The following is a 27,235-nucleotide window of genomic DNA, read 5'->3' as shown; positions in this document are numbered from 1 at the left end:
TTGACTACGCCCGGTCCTTGTTGAAGGTTAAAACAGCACACTTGACGAAAACTCGTTGTGGTTTTGATGCATAGGTAAGAACGGTTCTTGCTAAAAGCCCGTAGTAGCCACGTAAAACTTGCAACAACAAGTAGAGGACGTCTAACTTGTTTTTGCAGGGTGTCGGTGTCAAAACCGGCGGATCTCGGGTAGGGGGTCCCGAACTGTGCGTCTAAGGTCGATGATAGCAGGAGACAGGAGACACGATGTTTACCAAGGTTCGGCCCCTCTCTAAGGAGGCAATACCCTATTTCCTGCTTGATTGATCTTGATGGATATGAGTATTACAAGAGTTGATCTACCACGAGATTGTATGGCTAAACCCTAGAAGTCTAGCCTGTATGACTACGATCATGAGTCTCCCCCTCCGGACCAAGTCCTCCGGTTTATATAGACACCAGGAAGATCTAGGGTTACACAAGGTCGGTTACAAAGAAAGGAATCTACATATTCGGTCGCCAAGCTTGCCTTCCACGCCAAGGAGAGTCCTATCCGGACACGGGTGCAGTCTTCGGTCTTCGTATCTTCACAGCCCATCAGTCTGGCCCATGGCTAACAGGCCGGACGCCCGAGGACCCCTTAGTCCAGGACTCCCTCAGTATCCCCTGAACTTGGCTTCAACGAGGAGGAGTCTGGCGCGCAGATTTGTCTTCGGCATTGCAAGGCGGGTTCCCTTCTTTCCGGATACTTCACAATGGTCTTCGCACGATCGAGTTCGGGTTGGCAGCACGAGCAGCATATACTTCCACAGAGGGCATAATAATTTATGAGTCCAATCCTTTGGCAACTTTTTACAACATGAGATTATGTCAGTCCGTTCATTATTTCGAACCGTTGTTTCGCCTGCGGCCCCACGTTCCGAAACGCGGTTGTCATTGACACGTCTTATCCCAGCAGAGATCGTGTCCCCTTATTAAGGGATTCTTTTATCGACACAGACATGGGTAACCCAACCGTCCTTAGGGTACAACTCCTTGGGAATAGGCAAATTTTAAGGCCCGGGAGGAGGCGTTCGATATTCTCGGCCTTTATAAAGGGGCACAGACCCGCCTTTCCTCTCCACGCTTGCTTCTTCCTCGACTCTTACTACCTCGAGTTCCAACACCCAGGTCTCACCATCCGTAAGCCTAAGTCATGTCCGGATCCAGCCGTCAAGGCCGGTGGGTGGCTTCTTCTGTCACACGGGAGGATATCGCGAAGCTTCAGGCGGCCAGATACCTGACCGCAGAAATCCTCCACCGGCTTCCCGCGGAGGGGCAGGTTATCCCTACCCCCAGATCCGGCGAGAGGGTCGTGTTTGTTTCCCACTTCCTCCAAGGATTGGGGTTCACCCTCAATCCCTTCGTCCGGGGGCTCATGTTCTATTACGGGTTAGAATTTTCACGATCTCGCCCCGAACTCTGTTCTTCTCATCTCGGTGTTTATCGTCTCGTGCGAAGCCTTCCTCCGAACTCCTCCACACTTCGGCTTGTGGCTCAAGACCTTCAATGTGAAACCGCAAATGATAGAGGAGGAGCAGGCGGAGTGCGGTGGTGCCTCAGTGAGCAAGCTTACCAGCGCTATCTGGCTAAAAGGATCTTTCAAAGAATCTTCCGACTTATGGCAGCAGGAGTGGTTTTATATCACCGAGCCCCGTGGTTCCAAGTGGGCAGCTGCGCCTGCGTTTCGATCCAGCCCCCCCAATTCAGCTTGCATCGTGGATTAATAAGGGGTTGGACTAGGGATCAGTTGATGAGGTGCGGACTCTGCAAAGTCGCATCCGAAGCCTCATTGAGAAGGACATCAATATTGTCAATGTTATTCAGGTAATGCTAGTCCGCCGGACCCTGCTGTGCCAGTGACGGCCTCTCCGCCTGTGGGAGTTTAACCCAGAAGGGCCACGGACTCTTCAGCACTTCTTCGGCACTACGCATGAAGGGATGTGGAAATTATTCTTTGGGAAACGAAAACAATGGGCGGACACCACCGAAGATACCGGCCTAGATGGTAACCATTTGGACACCCCGGTAAGTACTCGTCCGCCGAACACCTTATAATCAGATATCCTGTGGTAAGACACTAAGCAAACCATCTTTTTCTAGTGCTGGATAAAGAAAGCGGAACGGATTAGTTGTTCGACCCCTCTTCCCGAAGACTCAGCGGACCCTGTGTTAACAAGGATGCTGGCACATGCACTGTACTAGGCGCCGGCAGGGGAGGGCAAGGTTGAGAGGGAGAAGACCCGGGGTGACCTCCGTTCCGGAGGTAAATTAGATACTGAGTCTGGAGAAATCGACATTTCCTCGCCCGAAGACAAAGGCGAAAGAGAAGCCAATATCCCTTCTCCATTTAGGAAGAGAAGGGCCGCCTCCGAAGGTTGGGAGGGGCGGTCTCCTAAGAGGGGCAGGATGCCACCGTCGAGCGGCTCGGGGTTGGAAGGCGACGCCCTCAACCAAACCGTAAGTGAATCCGGGGTGCTTTGATAGCGTCCCGCTCCTTTCCTGTTACCGAAGAGATACGTAACGTGCCTGTGTATTTTTACAGTTTGGCACAGAGTTTTTCTGGGCAATCCTCTTCTTTGGGAGATCTCCTCCCAGAGATGATGGAAAGCGAGACGCCTCCCCCGACCTCCTCGCCCAATAAGGCGGACGACCCCAAAGTGTCATCTCGGAGGGTTTTTCTTGATCAACAAGCTGTGTAGGGGATGAAATAGGCAGTACCCGAAGGTGGATCTCCGATCGTCCGGGATTTGGGGGCCAATAATGAAGGCCCCGAACTGTCCGGTTTTCAGCCAACGATGATTCTGGAGATGGGTGAACGGGTTCCTTCAAAGGATGGTCGTGCTCCTAGAGCGGCTTACGGAGACCCGGCGGCGCCGGATATATTGCGAGATATGCTGCGAAAAGCATCTGTCTCGGGGGAACAGCGTGCCTTGATGGGTACAGTGGTTGAGAAGATTCTGTCCGCGAAGAGCAGATTGAATGAAGCCTTCATGAGCCTGCTAAAAGGTTTCGAGGTTTGTGATGTAATATTTTCAACTATATTTTATTTGCAAAGATGCACCTGTGTATAGGTAGTAGCCCCTGAGACTCGGGTTGGCTTCCCATGGGAGGCGAATGGAGGATCGAAAAGAAATATTCAAGGACTAATCTGATTAACTTGAACACAGGCTGCTTCACCCCTGGCTACTTCCCAGCCTACGGATATTGCCGAGCTGCAGCGGAAGCTTGATGTGGCAGGGGATGACATTGTGTTAATCAATATGCGTCTTGACGAGTCGCAAGGTATGTATTCGGGGCAGTCCCTTCACATACATTTTTGTGATATAAGCATGACGCTGAAAGTTTTATACTGGAATATGCATGGCTGCAGATGGTGCTGCCGCCGTTGAAATTCTTCTGGCGGAGCTGGCCCAGGCCAAGGAGCAGGCCCGGTTTAGTAATGCGGCTGCCGAAAAGGCATCGGCTGAGCTAAAAGCCGAACAAGTTGCTCGACGCCAAGACGAGGAGAAGATATCCACGATGGCGCTCGAATTAAAAAATGCTGCTAGCCGTTGTGAACTTCTTGAGAAGGAGAATGAAGCCAAGACGGCTAAACTTGACAAGGCCTTATGAGAGGCGAGAGAAGCGCGGTCTGAATCCAGAGCAGCCCGTGAGGACATCCGGCAAGCTAGGGAGATTGCGGCTGGTAAGCCCTTTTTGCTACAAACTAAGTTCGGCGATCCGAACTATGCTCAGCTTAACCAAGTGTGGAGTTCTCCGGACGAGTTTTTAAGACTTGCCGAAGAGTTCTTCCGATGCGGCGTAGTTTTACCAAGCGCGAGAGGGGTATGCAACGGAGAAGCTTTTCTGGTCACAATTTGGCGCGTCAAAGCGACCTCTGTTGCTGAATGAACAGATGTCCCAATGGGCCGAGCTTCATAGCATATCCGGCTCTGCCATGAACAACGTCATAATCCGGTTCTGGCCAACTGAGCCTATTCCGAATAGCTACTTCGTCTTGGTGCAACGGCTTGTTGATGCGGTGCCACGTATCGACACTGTGAAGCGGTCGGTGTGCATTGAGCGTGCACGGATGGCCTTTGCCCGAGTCAAGACATTCTGGGGGAAGATGAAGGCCATCGATGTTGCGGCGAAGAGTCCACCCAAGGGCAAGGACCGTTACCCACCGGAGCATTACTTTGAAGACGTCTTGGAGGCCGCCCGCTTAATAGAGGGTCAATGCTCGAAAGACATAATGTTCGAGTGAGATGTGGGAATTGTAAAAGACAATTTTATAGTTAATCTATTTTTATGTTTTGCTCGAAAGCTTGTGTTCCTCTTGTGCGGCCGTTTTAATATAAACTGAAAGTTTTCTAGTCGTCGGCTTCAGCCCCCTCGTAGGAAGTACGGGGGTGTTCGAAAAAGCATTTAATCACTCTTGATCCAACGTCTTGGTCCATGAGGGAGGTGATAATGCAGCGAACCAAGCAATCAGACTATAGGGCGTTAACACTTTAACTTAGCCATAGAAGTTTTATAGGGGGGACTACGATATAGCCCCTGGTATGTGTACGGCTTATTCCAATATGGTGCATTACATACATGACCTGAAGAAAAAAAGGTCCTTCATGTGATACGGAGGGAATCGCGACAGATTCTGATAAGTCATCGAGTGGTTGACCAGCTCTCGCAGCATCATGATAGTCGGTTTTCGGCTTTCTCTACTGAGGTGCTTGACCAGATGAACCGGAAGCACAATCGCAGTAGTTCTCCCTTTACTACCCTAGCCGATAGAGCGGAACGTAAGGTAGCAAGCACAGGAGCCGGGCAACCCAACCATTGACCCAAGACATGATTCGGAGCTGATGCATATAAGGCCAAACTCGCGACGAGGAAGTACGCTGTAAAGCAGTTCGGACTTTGTTGGCAACTCATTTGTTCCCATACCGAGCCCCTGGCAGGTTATGCCGGGGTAAATTTGTGAAACAACCATAGGAGCCATATTCATTTGCGAAAAGACACGAATGATTAATTCGGAGAATGTTTACTGGGACTTGAGCGATATGCCAATGATTACTTGATATATATATATATAAAGACCACAACCCCGGCTATTTGACATGCCCGGGGTCGAAAGCGGAGGAAAAAGGCATATTATAGGCTCAAAATGAAGATTGCAGTCTACAAAAATTTATTTTGGACCTCCTGTCGCACGTCTGCGCCGCCTGTCCTCGACGAGGGGAATCCTTGACGGAATTAGCCCCGTAGGTGAGTGTACGGATCCGAACTCCGATAGATTCAGTTTTAGATGTTTGTCCTTTGCGCCACCTGTTTTTAAGAGATAATGAAGAAAGAGAAAGGAAAGTAGATAAAAATGTTACGGGAGTGCTTGCAGACTTGTCCGTATTGTGCTTCCGCCAATGCTCATGGTATCTTAAGTGCGTAGTGATGTATGCGCGGTACAAATTTTGCGGGTATATGAGGTGGGCGGTGGAAGCCGAACTGCTATTTCTGCTCCGGGATTGATCGATCCTCGGGGGGAAATTGCTTCTGACCCCCGGTATTTGGCTGGTGAACCACTACGTCGTCCCTATCGCCTGGCGGCCTCCTCCCCTTGTGTTCGGCGTTGAGCTTGCCGGCCTGCTTGAAGACCCAACAGCTTCTATTGGTATGATTAGCTGGTTTATTGGGGTGGCCGTGAATCTGGCAGGGTCGGTCCAGTATCCTGTCTAGGTTGGATGGTCCATCTCGGTTCGCCTTGAATGGCTTTTTCCGTTGAACGGGTTTTAGATTGCTGAATCCGGCGTTGACCGCTATGTCGTGTGATCTTTCATTATCATCGCGACTGTTGTGTTTGCTTCGTTGTGGCTTGCCATTGCCGTCTCGGATTTCGCAAGTGCTCGAGTCGCTGGCGCTGATGCTTCTACGAGCGAGCCAGCTGTCTTCTCCTGCGCAAAAGCGAGTCATTAGAGCGGTGAGGGCTGTCATGGATTTAGGTCCTTCTTGACCGAGGTGGCGTGCAAGCCATTCATCCCAGACCCTGTGTTTGAAGGCCGCATGGGCTTCCGCGTCCGGACAGTCGACGATTTGGTTCTTTTTAACTAAGAACCTAGTGCAGAGCTTCCTAGCTGACTCTCCGGGCTGCTGGACAATGTGACTTAAGTCATCGGCGTCCGGTGGCCGGACATATGTTCCTTGGAAGTTGTCGTGAAAGCCGTCTTCCAAATCTTCCCAGCTGCCAATAGAATTTTCCGGCAGACTGTTTAACCAGTACCAAGCTGGTCCTTTGAGTTTTAGTGGTAGGTATTTGATGGCATGAAGGTCATCTCCGCGGGCCATGTGGATATGGAGGAGGAAGTCCTCGATCCATACCGCGGGATCCGTTATTCCGTCGTATGATTCGATATTCATGGGTTTGAACCCGTCTGGGAATTCATGCTCCATTACTTCGTCTATGAAGCAGGGAGGGTGTGCGGCGCCTCTATGTTGGGCCACACTGCGACGTACCAACGATGGAGTCCGTTTGCGGTTTTCGGCCCGGGCGTGGCTAGGTTTGTCACGTCCGAATAGGTAGCCGTCGTCGCGTGTCGAGGCATGTCCTCGCGATCCATAGATCGATCTTGCGTGTCCTGCTCTACTGTCCAAGTCCTGTCGAAGGTCGTACGTGCCACCCCGAGCTGTTTTATTCTTGCCTTTACGGTGAGGTGGGGCCGTCTTGTGTTCGGCTTGAGTTGCCGCTTTATCCGGACCAAGTTGTGGTCGGCCTGCCGCATTGTGCGATGGTGATACGGGCTCCAGTGCCTCGTCATCGAACTGTGGTAGCAATCTACGCTTTGGGTAGCTTTTGGCTGGGCCACTAAGGCCGTATTCTTCAGTGGCCAGGACTTCGGTCCATCTATCATTGAGCAGATCTTGGTCCGCTTGAAGCTGCAGCTGCTTCTTTTTCAGGCTCCTTGCAGTGGCTATTAGCCGGCGTTTGAAGCGGTCCTGCTCGAGAGGTTCCTCGGGCATGATGAAATCTTCATTGCCGAGGCTCTCCTCTTCCTCGGATAGTGGAAGATAATTACTGTCCTCCGAGTCTCCGTGTATGGCCTGTTCATCAGGGCTAACTTGCCCATTTTCCCGTTCCTCCTGTTCGGAGGTTACCTTGACGGGGTCTTCATTATTTTTGGTGTCGCCTGGAGTATTGTTTTTTCTGGTGCCCGTATTGCAGTCTTTGGAACGATGTGACTTAGAGCGGCGTCGAGGAAGCTGGCGCTTGGGCTGTTTCTCAGGAGGTTTATTCTCATCTGGATCCTCTTTGTCATCGTTGTTAGTTTTTTCAGGCGTGGCCACCATGTATACGTCGTAGGAAGAAGTGGTCGTCCGTCGTCCAGTAAATGGCGGGTTTTGGCCTTGCTCCTTGTCGGCATCGTCATCCGTACTAGCAATGTCTTCGGAGCCATAGTCAAGCATGTCAGTTAAGTCCTTGATAGTGGCTATGAAGTGGGTGGCGGGTGGGAAGCAAAATTCCCCATCATCAGCCTCTAGTTCGGACCGTACATAGTTCGACTGTGAGTCCCCCGCCAAGGACAGGTTCTTTAGTGAGTTCAGCACATCGCCCAAGGGCGAGTGCTGGAAGATGTCTGCGGCGCTGAACTCGAAGATCGATAAGCAATCAAGTTCGGTATCCGCGGACTCACATGGTTCGGGACTTATAACCAGAGACGAGTCCGGAATTCCGGTGACACATATATTGTGTGAGTTTAAGTCCATGTGCGGCTCCACCGCCGGGTAATCTATGGCCTCCATGGTGGGGTCGAGCCTCCGATCCTTAGATGCCGCAGTGTGCTCTGGATCTAAGGCCAGAGTGGTCACAGGAGCTATTGTAGTGACCAGACCTCAAACAGTCTGATCTCTGTGCATAAGTGTCATCCCTGGATCGGTAATGCTGACACGCACAGTACTTGAAGGATTTATAACAGAGTAGCAATCACACACTTATTTCATCGAATGTCTCGAAAGAGAACTTATTACAATAAATATGGCTTAAGGCCATCTAATACGATAACAACGGAAGGCTTGGAAGATAAAGTGAGTCCATCAACTCCAACGGCATCACTGAGTGAAAGACCACGACCTAAGGCTCCTTACTCATCGTCCTCAAAGTCTGCAACATGATACGTTGCAGCCCAAAACGGGTCAGCACATGGAATATGCTGGCAATGTAACACAAAAGAGTAATGAACAGAATAATGCTATCACTACATGCATATATGGTTGGTGGAGGCTGTATGGTTGATATGTTTTGCGAAAAGCCAATTTTTCCCTACAACAAAGGAATATATTTTATTTAACTATCATGGTGGTTGTTAAACATTGAGAATGGTAAACCCCATCTCAATCCCAATTAAAAGTAATCAATAACCCAATCAAATTTTATAATTAAGAGTGATGAGATCCACATGATAATCCAAGAACCAGATACTCAAGACGTCCATAACCGAGGACACGGCTAACCATGATTAGTTTGTACACTCTACAGAGGTTTGTGCACTTTTCCCCACAAGACTCGATCTCCTCCATTGGATTTCTCGCACTACATATTGTTTGAGAAACGGATGACCGAGACACGGTCTTTCCGAAGAGGTCCCTTTAACCGATAGATAGGCCTGTACACCTACAATCCCCTACATCTGCTAACCCATCATGGAAAAGTTTCCCACAACTTACTCAACTATGCCAGAGCCCATAATGGCATGTGGCTGCACACAGAAGTTTCTAGCATGAATAATCTTATGATCCCTTTGAGCCTGGGTGGCAGTCCATAGGAGAATCACACGGTACCCCGGGATTTCCAAAAAATACAGGCAATCACTGGAATTCCCAGGTGCCTCAATCCACCCAGATGTGTATTAAAGTTGCCACCTTAAGTTAACCATTAATTAACAATACTCACATCTGTCATGGATACACTCAAACCCAATCCACGTCTACGAGCATAGCATAGCAATATAAGCAACGTAGAAGTAACTCCCAAGGTTTGATAATAAATAGGTGAATAGGTACTACCTCATCTACTTCCCAACCCACAATTTAATTTAGATCCTAACCATGCAAATGTTTGAGGATTGATCTAATGCAATAAAACTGGGTAGTAAGTGGTATGATCAAAGTGTTACTTGCCTTGCTGATGATCCGCGAAACCTAGAGACTCGTAGTAGCACGCTTCGCACTCCGGGTACTCTATCGCAAACAAACAAGCATACAATAAGCAATCAAGCAAGGGCACGGTTAAAACTCAAATAAGAGATCTAACCAGAAAGTTCAACTTAAGAACTCCGGTTTGAAAAAAGAATCAAATCAAAGGAAGCAACAAAACTCAAACGGCGAAAGAAACAAGCTTCGTTTACTAATCTAGACTAAAGTCAAATTTTACAGTAGCGAAAACTTATTTAAGTTGGTTAAACAGAAAGAGGGCTTCGAGATGAAACTCTGGGCGCTTGAATCGCCTGATTCCGATAAACAGCGAAAAGTTAAACTAAAACAAAAATCGGATCAGAAATCGCGATCAAAAATAATCGCGGAAAATCCGAGAAAAAGAAAAACTGACGAACAGGCTAATGAACGAACGTTCACTGTGTGCGGCTAAACGGTGAAAACCGTTCGTTAAAACGAACGTACGAACGGGCGTTCGCTAAATAACTAAACCAAAAAAATAAACCGAACCGGATCTAAAAAAAGGATCTAGGTTTTAGAAAAAAAATGAACGGTTTTCTTGCGTAAACCGAGGCGGCAGCGGCTACCTCCGGCGATGACGAGGCGACGGCGCGGCGGCGGGTCGGTGGCGGGACGGCGGCGGCGTCGGCGGCGAGGCGCGGCGGCGGCGGCGCGGGGCGACGGCTGCGGGCTAGGGTTAGGGTTTGGGGCGGCGGGCGCGGGTGGGCTGGCGGCGGTGGTTGGGCCTTGGGGTGGCTCAGGCGGCGGCTTATAAAGCCCCCCCCCCCCCCCGAGCGGAGTGCCGCTCGGGTACGGCCCGGAGTCGATTTCTCTCTCTCTTTTTTTTAATAATTCTGACGTGCAGAAAAAGAAAGAAAAGAAATACCGAACGGACTCCAAAAATCCCGAAATAAATTTTCCCCGTCCTATAAAAATAGGCCGGACAAGGTGAACATTTATTTGAGACTAAAATGTAATTTTGAAAAACGCATATTGTTTCCTAATTCAAATAAAATAGCGATAAAACTCCGAATGAAAATCTTATTTGATTTTAATAATAAATCTCTGATATTTCTTTATTTTCAGGAAGTCATTTTATCCTCTCTCTTTTATTTTTATAAAAGAAATATTCAAGAGAAAAATAATTAGAATCGAACAATCCTCTTTTCAAAATTGGAGAAAACTCGAATATGAAATTAATGAAATCCCCAACTCTCTCCGCGGGTCCTTGAGTTGCGTAGAATTTCTAGGATCAAACAAAAAATGCAATAAAATATGATATGCAATGATGATCTAATGTATAACATTCCAAATTGAAAATTTGGGATGTTACAAACCTACCCCCCTTAAGATGAATCTCGCCCTCGAGATTCGGGTTGGCTAGAAAATAGGTGAGAGTGATCCTTCCGCAGGTCTTACTCTCGTTCCCAGGTGGCTTCATCTTCAGTATGGTGACTCCACTGAACTTTGCATAACTTGATTACTTTGTTGCGTGTAACTCTGCTGGCAAACTCGAGTATCTTGACTGGCTTCTCCTCGTAGGTCAAATCGCTATCCAACTGTATCGCTTCCAGCGGTACTGTATCTCTCAGAGGAATATCAGCCATCTCTGCGTGGCACTTCTTCAATTGAGAAACGTGGAACACATCGTGAACTCCAGACAATCCTTCGGGTAATTCCAACTTGTAAGCAACTTCTCCCATACGTTCCAAAACTTTGTATGGTCCCACAAAACCTGGCGCTAATTTTCCCTTAACTCCAAAGCGCTTCACTCCTCGAAGTGGGGATACACGAAGATACACTCTGTCTCCTACTTCGTAAACTGTCTCCTTGCGTTTTGAATCCGCATAACTCTTCTGCCTGGACTGGGCTACCTTGAGTCTATCGCGAATCAGCTTAACCTTCTCTTCCGACTCTTTAATCAAATCTGGTCCAAATAACTGTCGGTCTCCAACTTCGTCCCACAACAACGGTGTTCTGCACCTCCTTTCGTATAGTGCTTCAAAAGGGGCCATCTTCAAACTGGCTTGATAACTGTTGTTATAAGAGAACTCTGCATACGGCAAATTATCGTCCCAACTAGATCCATAATCTAGTGCACAAGCTCTCAACATGTCCTCCAGAGCCTGATTGACCCTCTCAGTCTGTCCATCTATCTGCGGGTGAAAAGTTGTACTGAACTCTAGCCTGGTTCCCAAAGTTTCATGCAACTGATTCCAAAACTTTGAAGTAAACTGGGTTCCTCTATCTAATACAATGGTCCTCGGAACTCCATGTAGACATACGATCCTGGTCATGTATATCTTAGCCAACTTAGCACTGGTGTAAGTGGTCTTCACTGGGATGAAATGAGCTACTTTCGTCAAACGGTCGACTACAACCCATATCGAGTCATAGCCTGAACGAGTCCTGGGCAATCCCGTGATAAAGTCCATGCCTAACTTATCCCACTTCCATTCGGGTATCGGCAATGGTTGTAGTAGTCCTGTTGGCTTGTGATGCTCTGCCTTCACTCTCTGACATACATCACAAACTGCTACATACTCTGCAATATCCTTCTTCATTCCGGTCCACCAGAAACTATCCTTCAAATCCAGATACATCTTGGTATTTCCTGGGTGAATCGAATATGGCAAATCATGGGCCTCTTGCAGAATCAACTTCCTGATCTCCTGATCATTTGGCACATATACGCGGTCCTCAAACCATAAGGTATCGTGCTCATCCTCACGAAATCCTTTAGGCTTTCCTTTACTCATTCTTTCCTTTATTTCGGCTATCTCCTTGTCCGTCTTCTGAGCCTCTCTGATCTTATCCATCAAAGTAGACTGAATCTCCAAAGCTGCTACATAACCTCTCGGAACTATCTCCAAACATAGCTCGCGAAGATCTTCTGCCAACTCCTTGGGTAATTCTCCGGTCATGAGTGTATTGACATGACTCTTGCGGCTCAACGCATCGGCTACTACGTTAGCCTTTCCGGGATGATATTGTAATCTCATATCATAATCCATAATGAGCTCCAACCATCTCCTCTGCATGAGATTCAACTCCTTCTGCGTGAAGATATACTTCAAACTCTTGTGATCCGTGTATACCTCACAATGGTTTCCGATGAGAAAATGTCTCCATGTCTTCAACACATGCACTATGGCTGCTAACTCCAAATCATGTGTAGCATAATTTAACTCATGGGGTTTAAGCTGTCGTGAGGCATATGAAACAACTCTTCCCTTCTGCATAAGTACGGCTCCAAGTCCTCGACGAGAAGCGTCGCAATACACTTAATAATCCTTGCGTTGATCTGGCAGAATCAACACTGGTGATGTAACCAAGCGTCTCTTACTCCTGAAAACTGGCCTCACATTCTTCAGTCCATTTAAACTTGGTGTCCTTCTTTAACAACTCCGTCATGGGCTTTGCAATCTTTGAGAAATTCTCAATGAACCTCCGGTAGTATCCTGCGAGTCCAAGAAAACTCTGAATCTCTCCAACTGACGTGGGTGACTCCCAATTTGTCACAGTGACAACTTTGGTGGGATCTACCGCTATTCCTTCTCCGGATATAACATGTCCAAGAAATCCAACTTCCTTCAGCCAAAACTCACACTTGCTGAACTTGGCGTATAACTGATGTTCTCTAAGCTTCCCAAGTACCAAATGCAAATGCTCTTTATGTTCTTATTCATTCTTCGAGTAGACCAGAATATCATCAATGAAAACCACAACGAACTTATCCTAAAACTCCATAAACACATTGTTCATCATGTTCATAAAATAGGCAGGTGCGTTAGTCAGGCCAAATGACATAACGGTATACTCATATAGCCCATACCTCGTGGTAAAAGCTATCTTAGGTATATCCTGCTCTTGAATCTTCAGCTGGCGGTACCCTGATCGCAGATCGATCTTGGAAAACACCTTAGCTCCTTGCAGCTGGTCAAACAAATCATTGATCATCGGTAGTGGGTACTTGTTCTTGATTGTCACCTCATTCAATCCTCGATAATCAACAACCATTCTCAACGATCCATCCTTCTTATCCACTAGAAGTACTGGGGATCCCCAAGGTGACGAACTTGGGTGAATATAACCTTTATCCAGTAACTCCTTAATCTGCTTCTTAATTTCCTACAAATCCTTTGTGGGCATCCTGTACGGTCTCTTAGATGTTGGCCATGTGCCTGGCAAGAGCTCAATCAAAAACTCAATGTCTCTATCCGGTGGCATGCCTGGCAACTCTTCTAGAAATACATCCGGAAAATCCTTCACCAGTGGTACTTCCTCCTATACAACTCCTGATAAGGAATTTACTTGAGTCTTATTCGGCACATGCCGGGATACATACTTGATCCTTCTTCCTTCTGGGGTGGTGAGCAAAATCGTCTTACTGGCGCAATCGATGTTCCCTCCATACATCGATAGCCAATCCATACCCAGAATCACATCCAAACCTTGTGACTCCAAAATTATCAGATCTGAGGGGAAAACATGCCTACCTATGGTTAATGGCATCTGAAAACATCCTTGGCTTGCCATATACTCTGCTCCTGGCGAGCTTACTAACATAGGTGTACTAAGAACTTTGGTGGGCAATTTATACTTATCCACAAATCCCCTTGATATGTATGAATGCGATGCACCAGTATCAAAAAGAACAACTGCAGTAAACAACTTAACCAAAAACTTACCTATTACTGCATCTGGCTGGGCTTCAACCTCCTCCACGTTAACGTGGTTCACTTGTCCCCTATTGAAAGGGTTGGGCTTCTTCCCAGAGCTTCCATTGCCATTTCCATTCTTGGCTTCAGGACATTCATTGGCGTAATGTCCAGTCTTCTGGCACTTGTAGCAAGTAACGTGGCTTAGATCTTTCTTGGCGGGTGTTGGCGGGTTGGAACGGTTCTGTCCGCTACTTCCTCCATTACCATTACCGTTCTTGGAGCCACTATGGTTGTGCGAACTTCCTCCATTATGAGTGTGGCCTCCATGGTTATGAACAAGTCCTCCCGAGTTCGGGGTGAAACGGGGTCTCTGCTGAGCTCCAGAATTATACTTCCCTTGTCCATACTTCCTCTTGCAGCTGTCAATCTGTTGCTGCTTTCCTTCAAGCATGAGAGCTCTATCCACCAACTCCTGGTAGTTATTGAAATTTTCCACCATCAACTGCATGCTCAGCTCATCATTCAGTCCTTCCAGAAACTTCTCCTTCTTAGCTGCATCTGTAGCGACGTCATCTAGGGCATAACGTGCTAGCTTACTGAAATCATCCACATACTGACCAACAGTGCGCCCTCCTTGGCGTAAGTTGCGAAACTCACGCTTCTTCATGGCCATAGCTCCTGCTGATACATGGGCAGTGCGAAAAGCTTGCTGGAACTGGTCCCATGTCACAGTGTCAATGGGGTAAGTGACTATGAAATTCTCCCACCATGATGTTGCGGGTCCATCAAGCTGATGTGCAGCAAAACGCACTCTCTCCACATCTGTGCATCCTGCAGTAGTCAACTCCCTTTCAATCTTGCGGAGCCAATCATCTGCAACAATCGGCTCGGTGCTACTGGAGAACACCGGCGGATTCAGCCTAAGAAAATGGGTTAAGTGATCAACTGCTGGTGGTGGTGGTGGTGGGTTGTTGTTGTTCCCCTGGTTTTGATTCTGGACTAGTATCTGCATCAATGTATTCTGCTGCTGGATCAACTGAGTGAGCTCCGGTGGGAAAGCAAATCCATTGTCGCGTCTCGGAGGCATCTGCTGGGTTTAGAAAAGATGAGAAAACAGAATAGAATGAGGTCTAGGGGGAAAACATTACCCATATGCACATGAGACAAACACAAACATATCACTCAATCAATCAAACAAAAGGCATACAGTCGGTCTAGAACTATCGTTACAAAAGTGCTTGGACTATACTATATACATGGTGGAATACTACTACTGATATGGTGGTCGACTAGAAAAATTGCTCGGTCGAAGACTCCATGTTATCTGCTCCAGATTCATCAACATAGTCATCATCGCTATCGTCAGGGTCCGAGTCAGTGTCGTCGATGATGATGTAGTTCTCCGGCCAAGTGGAATCATCATCTTCTCCTCCTGGCGCAGGGTCTTCCATGAAAACTCTGAGCTTCCTTGTCAGGTCGTCATTCTTCTCCACTAGTACGACGATTTCCTCCATATAATCTTCGCGTGTAGCCTTGAGTTCTTCCTCCAGTTCCGTGATCCTTGTCATCGCCTTCTTCAAATCTGTCATGCCTATGCACATCTGGTTCTCCTGGCGTCGAATGTGCTGGTTTAACTCCTGGATGAAAGCGGCAATCGATCTATCCTTCCTGGTGCTGATCATCTCCCATTGCTCATCTCGGCGCCCACAAATCTGGTAGATTATCCTTGAGATCATTGTGGTAAACTTCTCCAATGCGTCCCATGGTAATGTGAGCTGCCATACTCTTTGCATCAAAGGAAAACTTTATGGGCTCAGTGACTGGCGTGAATGTCCTTCCTGGAACTTGAACTTGAATCATCCAACGCTCCTCTTCTGGTAAAGTGGCATTGTAAGTCCCGGTGAAGCTTGGTATTCCAATGTTCAGGTACCTAGTGACTTCCTTCAAGTGGCGTCCAAATGGGGTGTCTTCATCCGGTTGCGTGAACTTGATCCTTGCATCCGCCATCCTAAGGAGTAGAAAATGGAGAGGAGTTAGAAATGAGAAGAGAGTAGTGATCTAGGGCTTTAGTTTAGTGGTCGTGTCCTACAGTTAGCATGTGCTCTGATACCATCTTGTAGCGACCAGACCTCAAACAGTCTGATCTCTGTGCATAAGTGTCATCCCTGGACCGGTAATGCTGACACGCACAGTACTTGAAGGATTTATAACAGAGTAGCAATCACACACTTATTTCATCGAATGTCTCAAAAGAGAACTTATTACAATAAATATGGCTTAAGGCCATCTAATACGATAACAGCGGAAGGCTTGGAAGATAAAGTGAGTCCATCAACTCCAACGGCATCACTGAGTGAAAGACCACGACCTAAGGCTCCTTACTCGTCGTCTGAAAAGTCTGCAACATGATACGTTGCAGCCGGAAACGGGTGAGCACATGGAATATGCTGGCAATGTAACACAAAAGAGTAATGAACAGAATAATGCTATCACTACATGCATATATGGCTGGTGGACGCTGTATGGTTGATATGTTTTACGAAAAGCCAATTTTTTCCTACAACAAAGGAATATATTTTATTTAACTATCATGGTGGTTGTTAAACATTGAGAATGGTAAACCCCATCTCAATCCCAATTAAAAGTAATCAATAACCCAATCAAATTTTATAATTAAGAGTGATGAGATCCACATGATTATCCAAGAACCAGATACTCAAGACGTCCATAACCGAGGACACGGCTAACCATGATTAGTTTGTACACTCTGCAGAGGTTTGTGCACTTTTCCCCACAAGACTCGATCTCCTCCGTTGGATTTCTCGCAGTCCATAGGAGAATCACACGGTACCCCGGGATTTCCAAAAATACAGGCAATCACTGGAATTCCCCAGGTGCCTCAATCCACCCAGATGTGTATTAAAGTTGCCACCTTAAGTTAACCATTAGTTAACAATACTCACATCTGTGATGGATACACTCAAACCCAATCCACATCTACGAGTATAGCATAGCAATATAAGCAACGTAGAAGTAACTCCCAAGGTTTGATAATAAACAGGTGAATAGGTACTACCTCATCTACTTCCCAACCCACAATTTAATTCAGATCCTAACCATGCAATTGTTTGAGGATTGATCTAATGCAATAAAACTGGGTAGTAAGAGGTATGATGAAAGTGTTACTTGCCTTGCTGATGATCCGCGAAACCTAGAGACTCGTAGTAGCACGCTTCACACTCCGGGTACTCTATCGCAAACAAACAAGCATAAAATAAGCAATCAACAAAGGGCACGGGTAAAACTCAAATAAGAGATCTAACCAGAAAGTTCAACTTAAGATCTCCGGTTTGCAAAAAGAATCAAATCAAACGAAGCAACAAAACTCAAACGGCGAAAGAAACAAGCTTCGTTTACTAATCTAGACTAAAGTCAAATTTTACAGTAGCACAAACTTATTTAAGTTGGTTAAACAGAAAAAGGGCTTCGAGACAAAATTGTAGGTGCTTGAATCGCCTGATTCCGATAAACGAGCGAAATGTTAAACTAAAATGAAAATCGGATCAGAAATCGCGATCGAAAATAATCGCAGAAAATCCGAGAAAACGAAAAACTGACGAACAGGCTAACGAACGAATGTTCGCTGTCTGTGGCTAAATGGTGAAAACTGTTCGTTAAAACGAACGTAGGAACGGGCGTTTTCTAAATAACTAAACCGAAAAAAATAAACCGAACCGGATCTAAAAAAACAGATCTAGGTTTTAGAAAAAACCGAACGGTTTTCTTGCGTAAACCGAGGCGGCGGCGGCGGCTACCTCCGGCGATGATGAGGCGACGGCGGGGCGGCGGCGGCAGCGGCGCGGGGCGACGGCTGCGGGCTAGGGTTAGGGTTTGGGGCGGCGGGCGCGGGTGGGCTAGCGGCGGTGGCTGGGCCTTGGGGCGGCTCGAGCGGCGGCTTATAAAGCCCCCCCCCCCGGGCGGAGTCCCGCTCGGGTACGGCCCGGAGTCGGTTTCTCTCTCTTTTTTTTTAAATAATTCCGACGTGCAGAAAAAGAAAGAAAAGTAATACTAAACGGACTCCAAAAATCCCGAAATAAATTTTCCCCGTCCTTAAAAATTAGCCGGACAAGGTGAACATTTATTTGGGCCTAAAGTGAAATTTTGAAAAATGCATATTTTTCCTAATTCAAATAAAATAGCGATAAAACTCCGAATAAAAATCTTAGTTGATTTTAATAATAAATCTCTGATATTTTTTTATTTTGAGGAAGTCATTTTATCCTCTCTCTTTTATTTTTATAAAATAAATACTCAAGAAAAAAATAATTAAAATCAAACGATCCTCTTTTCAAAATTCGAGAAAACTCGAATATGAAAATAATGAAATCCCCAACTCTCTCTGCGGGTCCTTGAGTTGCGTAGAATTTCTAGGATCAAACAAAAATGCAATAAAATATGATATGCAATGATGATCTAATGTATAACATTCCAAATTGAAAATTTGGGATGTTACAGCTATCTCCTGGATGCAGTCTGACGACAGATTTAGGTCATGTTCGTCAAGGTGACCAGGAGCGGTCGCCGCGGTCTCGAATCCGGCGAAGATCAAATCTCCACGGATATCCACAACGTAATTCAAGCTCCCAAATCTGACCTGATGGCCAGGGGCGTAGCTATCGATCTGCTTCAGGTGGCCAGACGAGTTGGCCCGCAGTGCGAAGCCGCCGAACACGAAGATCTGTCCGGGGAGGAAGGTTTCTCCTTGGACAGCGTCATTGTTGACGATTGAAGGGGCCATCGAACCTTTCGTCGACGGCACAATGGAACTCTCAATGAAAGCACCAATGTCGGTGTCAAAACCGGCGGATCTCGGGTAGGGGGTCCCGAACTGTGCGTCTAAGGTCGATGATAGCAGGAGACAAGGGACACGATGTTTACCCAGGTTTGGGCCCTCTCTATGGAGGTAATACCCTACTTCCTGCTTGATTGATCTTGATGGATATGAGTATTACAAGAGTTGATCTACCACGAGATTGTAATGGCTAAACCCTAGAAGTCTAGCCTGTATGACTACGATCATGAGTCTCCCCCTCCGGACCAAGTCCTCCGGTTTATATAGACACCGAGAGGATCTAGGGTTACACAAGGTCGGTTACAAATAAAGGAATCTACATATTCGGTCGCCAAGCTTGCCTTCCACGCCAAGGAGAGTCCCATACGGACACGGGTGCAGTCTTCGGTCTTCGTATCTTCACAGCCCATCAGTCCGGCCAATGGCTAACAGGCCGGACGCCCGAGGACCCCTTAGTCCAGAACTCCCTCACAGGCTTGCTGTGATGTGATATGGTCAAGACGTGATGATATATAAATTGTTGTATGAGATGATCATGTTTTGTAAAAGTTATCGGCAACTGGCAGGAGCCTTATGGTTGTCGCTTTATTGTATGAAATGCAATCACCATGTAATTGCTTTACTTTATCACTAAGTGGTAGCAATAGTTGTAGAAGCAATAGTTGGCGAGACGACAACGATGCTACGATGGAGATCAAGGTGTCAAGCTGGTGACGATGGTGATCATGACGGTGCTTTGGAGATGGAGATCAAAGGCACAAGATGATGATGGCCATATCATATCACTTATTTTGATTGCATGTGATGTTTATCCTTTACGCATCTTATTTTGCTTAGTACGGCGATAGCATTATAAGATGATCCCTCACTAAATTTCAAGGTATAAGTGTTCTCCCTGAGTATGCACCATTGCTACAGTTCGTCGTGCCAAGACACCACGTGATTATCGGGTGTGATAAGCTCTATGTTCACATACAACGGGTGCAAGCTAGTTTTGCACGCGCAGAATACTCGGGTTAAACTTGACGAGCCTGGCATATGCAGATATGGCCTCGGAACACTGAGATCGAAAGATCGAACGTGAATCAAATAGTAGATATGATCAACATAGTGATTTCACCATTGAAAGCTACTCCATCTCACGTGATGATCGGACATCGTTTAGTTGATATGGATCACGTGATCATTTATATGACTAGAGGGATGTCTATCTAAGTGGGAGTTCTTAAGTAATATGATTAATTGAACTTTAATTTATCATGAACTTAGTACCTGATAGTATTTTGCATATCTATGTTGTAGATCAATAGCTCGCGATGTAGTTCCCCGTCTATTTTTTTTGATATGTTCCTAGAGAAAAATAAGTTGAAAGATGTTAGTAGTAATGATGCGGACTAGCTCCGTGATCTAAAGATTATCCTCATTACTGCACAGAAGTATTATGTCCTTGATGCACCGCTAGGTGACGGACCTATTGCAGGAGCAGATGTAGGCGTTATGACTGTTTGGCAAGCTCGGTATGGTGACTACTTGATATTTTAGTGCACCATGCTTTACGGCTTAGAACTGGGACTTCAAAAAACGTTTTGAACGCCATGGAGCATATAACATGTTCCAAGAGTTGAAATTGGTATTTCAGACTCATGCCCGTGTCGAGAGGTATGAGACCTCTGACAAATACTTTGCCTACAAGATGGAGGAGAATAGCTCAGGCAGTGAGCATGTGCTCAGAATGTCTGGGTACTATAATCGCTTGAATCAAGTGGGAGTTAATCTTCCAGATAAAATAGTGATTGACAGAGTTCTCTAGTCACTATCACCAAGTTACTAGAACTTCGTGATGAACTATAATATGCAAGGGATGACGAAAACGATTCCCAAGCTCTTCGCAACGCTGAAATCGGCGAAGGTAGAAATCAAGAAATAGCATCAAGTGTTGATGGTTAACAAGACCACTAGTTTCAAGAAAAAGGGCAAGGGAAAGAAAGGGAACTTCAAGAAGAATGGCAAGCAAGTTGCCACTCCCGTGAAGAAGCCCAAAGCTAGACCTAAGCCTGAAACTGAGTGCTTCTATTGCAAAGGGAATGGTCACTGGAAGCGGTACTACCCCAAATACTTGGCGGATAAGAAGGATGAAAAATTGAACAAAAGTATATTTGATATACATGTTATTGATGTGTACTTTACTAGTGTTCATAGTAACCCCAGGGTATTTGATACTGGTTCAAGTTGCTAAGAGTAGTAACTTGAAATAGGAGTTGCAAGATAAACAGAGACTAGTTCATTGCGAGGTGACGATGTGTGTTGGAAGTGATTCCAAGGTTGATAAGATCACCATCGCACACTCCCTTTACCTTCGGGATTAGTGTTGAACCTAAAATAAATGTTATTTGGTGTTTGCATTGAGCATGAATATGATTGGATCATGTTTATTGCAATACGATTATTCATTTAAGTCAAAGAATAATTGTTGTTCTATTTACATGAATAAAACCTTCTATGGTCATAAACTCAAAATAAATGGTTTATTGAATCTCGATCGTGTTGATACACATATTCATAATATTGAAGCCAAAAGATGCAAAGTTAATAATGATAGTGCAACTTATTTGTGGCACTGCCGTTAGGTCATATTGGTGTAAAGCGCATGAAGAAACTCCATGTTGATGGGCTTTTGGAATCACTTGATTATGAATCACTAGATGCTTGCGAACCATGCCTCATGGGCAAGATGACTAAGACTCCGTTCTCCAGAACAATGGAGCGAGCAACTGACTTATTGGAAATAATACATACTGATGTATGCGGTCCGATGAGTGTTGAGGCTCACGGCGGGTATCGTTATTTTCTGACCTTCATAGATGATTTGAGCAGATATGGGTAAATCTACTTGATGAAACATAAGTCTGAAACATTTGAAAAGTTCAAAGAATTTCAGAGTGAAGTGGAAAATCATCGTAACAAGAAAATAAAGTTTCTACGATCTGATCGTGGAGGTGAATATTTGAGTTATGAGTTTGATCTTCATTTGAAACAATGTGGAATAGTTTCACAACTCACGCCACCTGGAAAACCACAGTGTAATGGTGTGTCCGAACGTCATAACCGCACTTAATTAGATATGGTGTGATCTATGACGTCTCTTACCTAATTACCACTATCGTTTTGGGGTTATGCATTAGAGACACCTGCATTCACTTTAAATAGGGCACCATCTAACTCCGTTGAGACGACACCATATGAACTGTTGTTTGGCAAGAAACCTAAGCTGTCGTTTCTTAAAGTTTGGGGTTGCGATGCTTATGTAAAAAGCTTCAACCTGATAAGCTCGAACCCAAATCGGAGAAATGTGTCTTCATAGGATACCCAAAGAAGACTGTTGGGTACACCTTCTATCACAGATCCGAATGCAAGATATTCATTGCTAAGAATGGATCCTTTCTAGAGAAGAAGTTTCTCTCGAAAGAAGTGAGTGGGAGGAAAGTAGAACTTGATGAGGTAATTGTACCTGCTCCCGAATTGGAAAGTAGTTCATCATAGAAATCAGTTCCAGTGATTCCTACACCAATCAGTGAGGAAGCTAATGATGATGATCATGAAACTTCAGATCAAGTTACTACCGAACCTCGTAGGTCAACCAGAGTACGATCCGCACCAGAGTGGTACGGTAATCCTGTTCTGGAGGTCATGTTACTTGACCATGACGACCTACGAACTATGAGGAAGCGATGATGAGCCTAGATTCCGCGAAATGGCTTGAGGCCATGAAATCTGAGATGGGATCCATGTATGAGAACAAAGTGTGGACTTTGGTTGACTCGCCCGATGATCGGCAAGCCATAGAGAATAAATGGATCTTCAAGTGGAAAACGGACGCTGATAGTAGTGTTACTGTCTACAAAGCTCGAATTGTCGTAAAAGGTTTTCGACAAGTTCAAGGTGTTGACTACGATGAGAGTTTCTCACTCGTATCTATGCTTAAAGTCTGTCCGAATCATGTTAGCAATTGCCGCATTTTATGAAATTTGGCAGATGGATGTCAAAACTGCATTCCTTAATGGATTTCTTAAAGAAGAGTTGTATATGATGCAACCAAAAGGTTTTCTCAATCCAAAAGGTGCTAACAAAGTGTGCAAGCTCTAGTGATCCATTTATGGACTGGTGCAAGCCTCTCGGAGTTGGAATATACGCTTTGATGAGTTGATCAAAGCATATAGTTTTATACAGACTTGCGGTGAAGCCTGTATTTACAAGAAAGTGAGTGGGAGCACTACAACCTTTCTGATAAGTATATGTGAATGACATATTGTTGATCAGAAATGATGTAGAATTTTCTAGAAAGCATAAAGGAGTGTTTGAAAGGAGTTTTTCAAAGAAAGACCTCGGTGAAGCTGCTTACATATTGAGCATCAAGATCTATAGAGATAGATCAAGACGCTTGATAAGTTTTTTCAATGAGTACATACCTTGACAAGATTTTGAAGTAGTTCAAAATGGAACAGTCAAAGAAGGAGTTCTTGCCTGTGTTGCAAGGTGTGAAGTTGAGTGAAGACTCAAAACCCGACCACAGTAGAAAATATAAAGAGAATGAACAGTCATTCCCTATGCCTCAGTCATAGGTTCTATAAAGTATGCTATGCTGTGTACCAGACCTATTGTGTACCTCACAATGAATTTGGCAAGAGGGTACAATAGTGATCCAGGAGTGGATCACTGGACAGCGATCAAAATTATCCTTAGTGGAATGAGGATATGTTTCTCGGTTATGGAGGTGACAAAAAGTTCGTTGTAAAGGGTTACGTCGATGCAAGCTTTGACACTGATCCGGATGACTCTAAGTCTCAATATGGATACATATTGAAAGTGGGAGCAATTAGCTAGAGTAGCTCCGTGCAGAGCATTGTAGACATAGAAATTTGCAAAATACATACGGATCTGAATGTGGCAGACCCGTTGACTAAACTTCTCTCACAAGCAAAACATGATCACTCTTTGGGTGTTAATCACATAGCGATGTGAACTAGATTATTGACTCAAGTAAACCCTTTGGGTATTAGTCACATGGAGATGTGAACTAGTCACATAAAGATGTGAACTATTGGTGTTAAATCACATGACGATGTGAACTAGATTATTGACTCTAGTGCAAGTGGGAGACTGAAGGAAATATGCCCTAGAGGCAATAATAAAGTTGTATTTATATTTCCTTATATCATGATAAGTGTTTATTATTCATGCTATAATAGTATTAACCAAAAACGTTGTACATGTGTGAATACATAGACAAACAGAGTATCCCTAGTATGCCTCTACTTGACTAGCTCGTTAATCAAAGATGGTTAAGTTTCCTAACTATAGACATGTGTTGTCAATTGATGAACGGGATCACATCATTAGAGAATGATGTGATGGACAAGACCCATCCGTTAGCTTAGCATAATGATCGTTTAGTTTTATTGCTATTGCTTTCTTCGTGACTTATACATGTTCCTCTTACGATGAGATTATGCAACTCCAGAATACCGGAGGAACACCTTGTGTGCTATCAAACGTCCCAACGTAACTGGGTGATTATAAAGATGCTCCACAGGTGTCTCCGATGGTGTTTGTTGGGTTGGCATAGATCGAGATTAGGATTTGTCACTCTGAGTATCGGAGAGGTATCTCTCGGCCCTCTCGGTAATGCACATCACTATAAGCCTTGCAAGCAATGTGACTAATGAGTTAGTTGCGGGATGATGCATTACGGAACGAGTAAAGAGACTTGCTGGTAAACGAGATTGAACTAGGTATGAGGATACCGACAATCGAATCTCGCGCAAGTAACATACCGATGACAAAGGGAACAACCTATGTTGTTATGCGGTTATGATCGATAAAGATCTTCGTAGAATATGTAGGAGCCAATATGAGCATCCAGGTTCCGCTATTGGTTATTGATCGGAGATGTGTCTCGGTCATGTCTACATAGTTCTCGAACCCGTAGGGTCCACACGCTTAACGTTCGATGACGATTTGTATTATGAGTTATGTGATTTGATGACCGAAGTTTGTTCGGAGTCCCGGATGAGATCAAGGACATGACGAGGAGTCTCGGAATAGTCGAGAGGTAAAGATTCATATATTCTTGGCGCGCCCCTAGGGGGGCGGCCTCTCTCCCTCCCTCCTTTATATACGTGGGAGGGGGGCACCCCAAAGAAAGACCAAGTCTTCTCTTAGCCGTGTGCGGTGCCCCCCTCCACAGTTACACACCTCGGTCATATCGTCGTAGTGCTTAGGCGAAGCCATGCGCCGGTAACTTCATCATCACCATCGCCATGCCGTCGTGCTGACGGAACTCTCCCTCGGCGTCAACTGGATCAAGAACTCGAGGGACGTCATCATGCTGAACGTGTGCTGAACACGGAGGTGCCGTACGTTCGGTACTTGGATCGGTTGGATCGCGAAGACGTTTGACTACATCAACCGCGTTACTAAATGCTTCTGCTTTCGGTCTATGAGGGTACGTGGACACACTCTCCCCGCTCATTGCTATTCTTCTCCTAGATAGATCTTGCGTGATCGTAGGATTTTTTTTGAAATACTACTCTCCCCAACACTAATCTTATGGTAGGTGATGGCACCACATAAGGAAGAGTACAAGTAAAAAAACTTTATTAGAGATTGACAAACATAGCATTGGTAAATGATGCAACTCATGAAAGAATTAATAAGGGAAGAGAAGATTCACATATAAATACACTATCCTAGAAATCTTTTGTGATTGTGAGCCCCATCAAAATATTATATGCCAACATTGTTGACGTTAGACAAGGAAGACAACTTAATGATTTATGTTTGTTCATATTCACATAGAAGTTATATTGTCATAGATCCTTCAACATGTGGTGCTTGCCCCCTATCTTTGCTAGCCAGAAATTCCGCACTAAGTAGAGATACTGCTTGTGCATCCAAAAACCCTTAAACCCAAATCTTATTTTCAAGAGTCCACCATACCTACCTAGGGATTGATCAAGATCCCACAAGTAAGTTGTCATCGGTGCAAAAAGGCAATAAAAATTGCTTCTAAATGTGTGAGATCATTTAGTGTAAGAGAAAATTGAGCGTTGCACGAACTTGTGATGGTGAAGAATAAAAGCGACAGACTGCATAATAAAGGTCGCTATCACAAGGGGCAATGCAACGTGACGTTCTTTTGTACTAAGGGGTTGAGCATACAAACAAATAAGCGCATGGCAACCTTTGCTTCCCTCTGCGAAGGGCCTATCTTTTACTTTTATGTATTTACTTTTATGCAAAGAGTCAAAGTTTTCTCTCTATTCCTTTTTATTTCTTTCTCCTTTGGCAAGCATCATGTGGTGAGGAAAGATCTAGGCACATATGTCTAGGTGAATATGGGTGGCATGAGTTATTATTGTTGACATCACCCTTGAGGTGAGTACACTTGGAGGCGAAACTATAAGCCCCTATCTTTCTATGTGTCCGGTTGAAACGTTTTGCTCATGTGTATGCGGTGAGTGTTAGCAATCATAGAAGACTATATGATGGTTGAGTATGTGGACTTGCCTAAAGGCTCCGATACGTGACCCTTCCTGAAAATATGATGAATTGTAGTTGCAAAGTTGACTGAGAACACAGTTTATGGTTTCTAATAGAGTTTATGCTTTATACTTTGATTGTGTGATGAACTGTTACTTATTCATGAGAAGTTTATGATAAAAGCTCTATGATAAAAGTCTTATGTTTAACTTTGTTGTTGTTTTAATAATCTACATGATGCTTCTATGTCCGGATTTTGTTTTTATCGACACCTCTCTCTCAAAGCATGTGGACATGTTTTTCGATTTCGGTTTTTGCTTGAGGATAAGCGAGGTCTATGCTTGGGGAGTTGATATGTCCATTTTGCATCATGTTTTCCTACTGTTATTTATGATGTTTTTATCCATAATAATGCTTTTTGGAGTAATTCTAATGCCTTTTCTCTCATAATATGCAAGGTAGACACAAAGAGGGAGAATTCCGGCAGCTGGAAATCTGGACCTGAAAAAGCTACGCCAGGCTACCTATTCTGCACAACTCCAAACAACCTGAAACTCCACAGAGAATTTTTATGGAATATATGATGAATATTGGAGCAAATAAGTACCAGAGGGGGCCCACCAGGTGGGCACAGCCCACCTGGGCGCGCCAGGGAGCCCAGGCGTGCCCTGGTGGGTTGTGCTCACCCAAGCCCACCTTCGGTGCCCATCTTCTGGTATATAGGTCATTTTGACCTAGAAAAAATAAGGAGAAGACTTTCGGGATGGAGCGCCGCTATCTTGAGGTGGAACTTGGGCAGGAGCACTTTTGCCCTCCGGCGAAGCGATTCCGCCGAGGGAACTTCCCTCCCGGAGGGGGAAATCATCGTCATCATCATCACCAACAACTCTCCCATCTTGGGGAGGGCAATCTCCATCAACATCTTCAATAACACCATCTCATCTCAAACCCCAGTTCATCTATTGTATTCAATCTTGTTACCG

The sequence above is a fragment of the Aegilops tauschii genome, chromosome 7, assembly GCF_002575655.3.
Source record: "Aegilops tauschii subsp. strangulata cultivar AL8/78 chromosome 7, Aet v6.0, whole genome shotgun sequence".
Classification (NCBI taxonomy): domain Eukaryota; kingdom Viridiplantae; phylum Streptophyta; class Magnoliopsida; order Poales; family Poaceae; genus Aegilops; species Aegilops tauschii.
Note: the sequence above shows the minus strand (reverse complement) of the source record.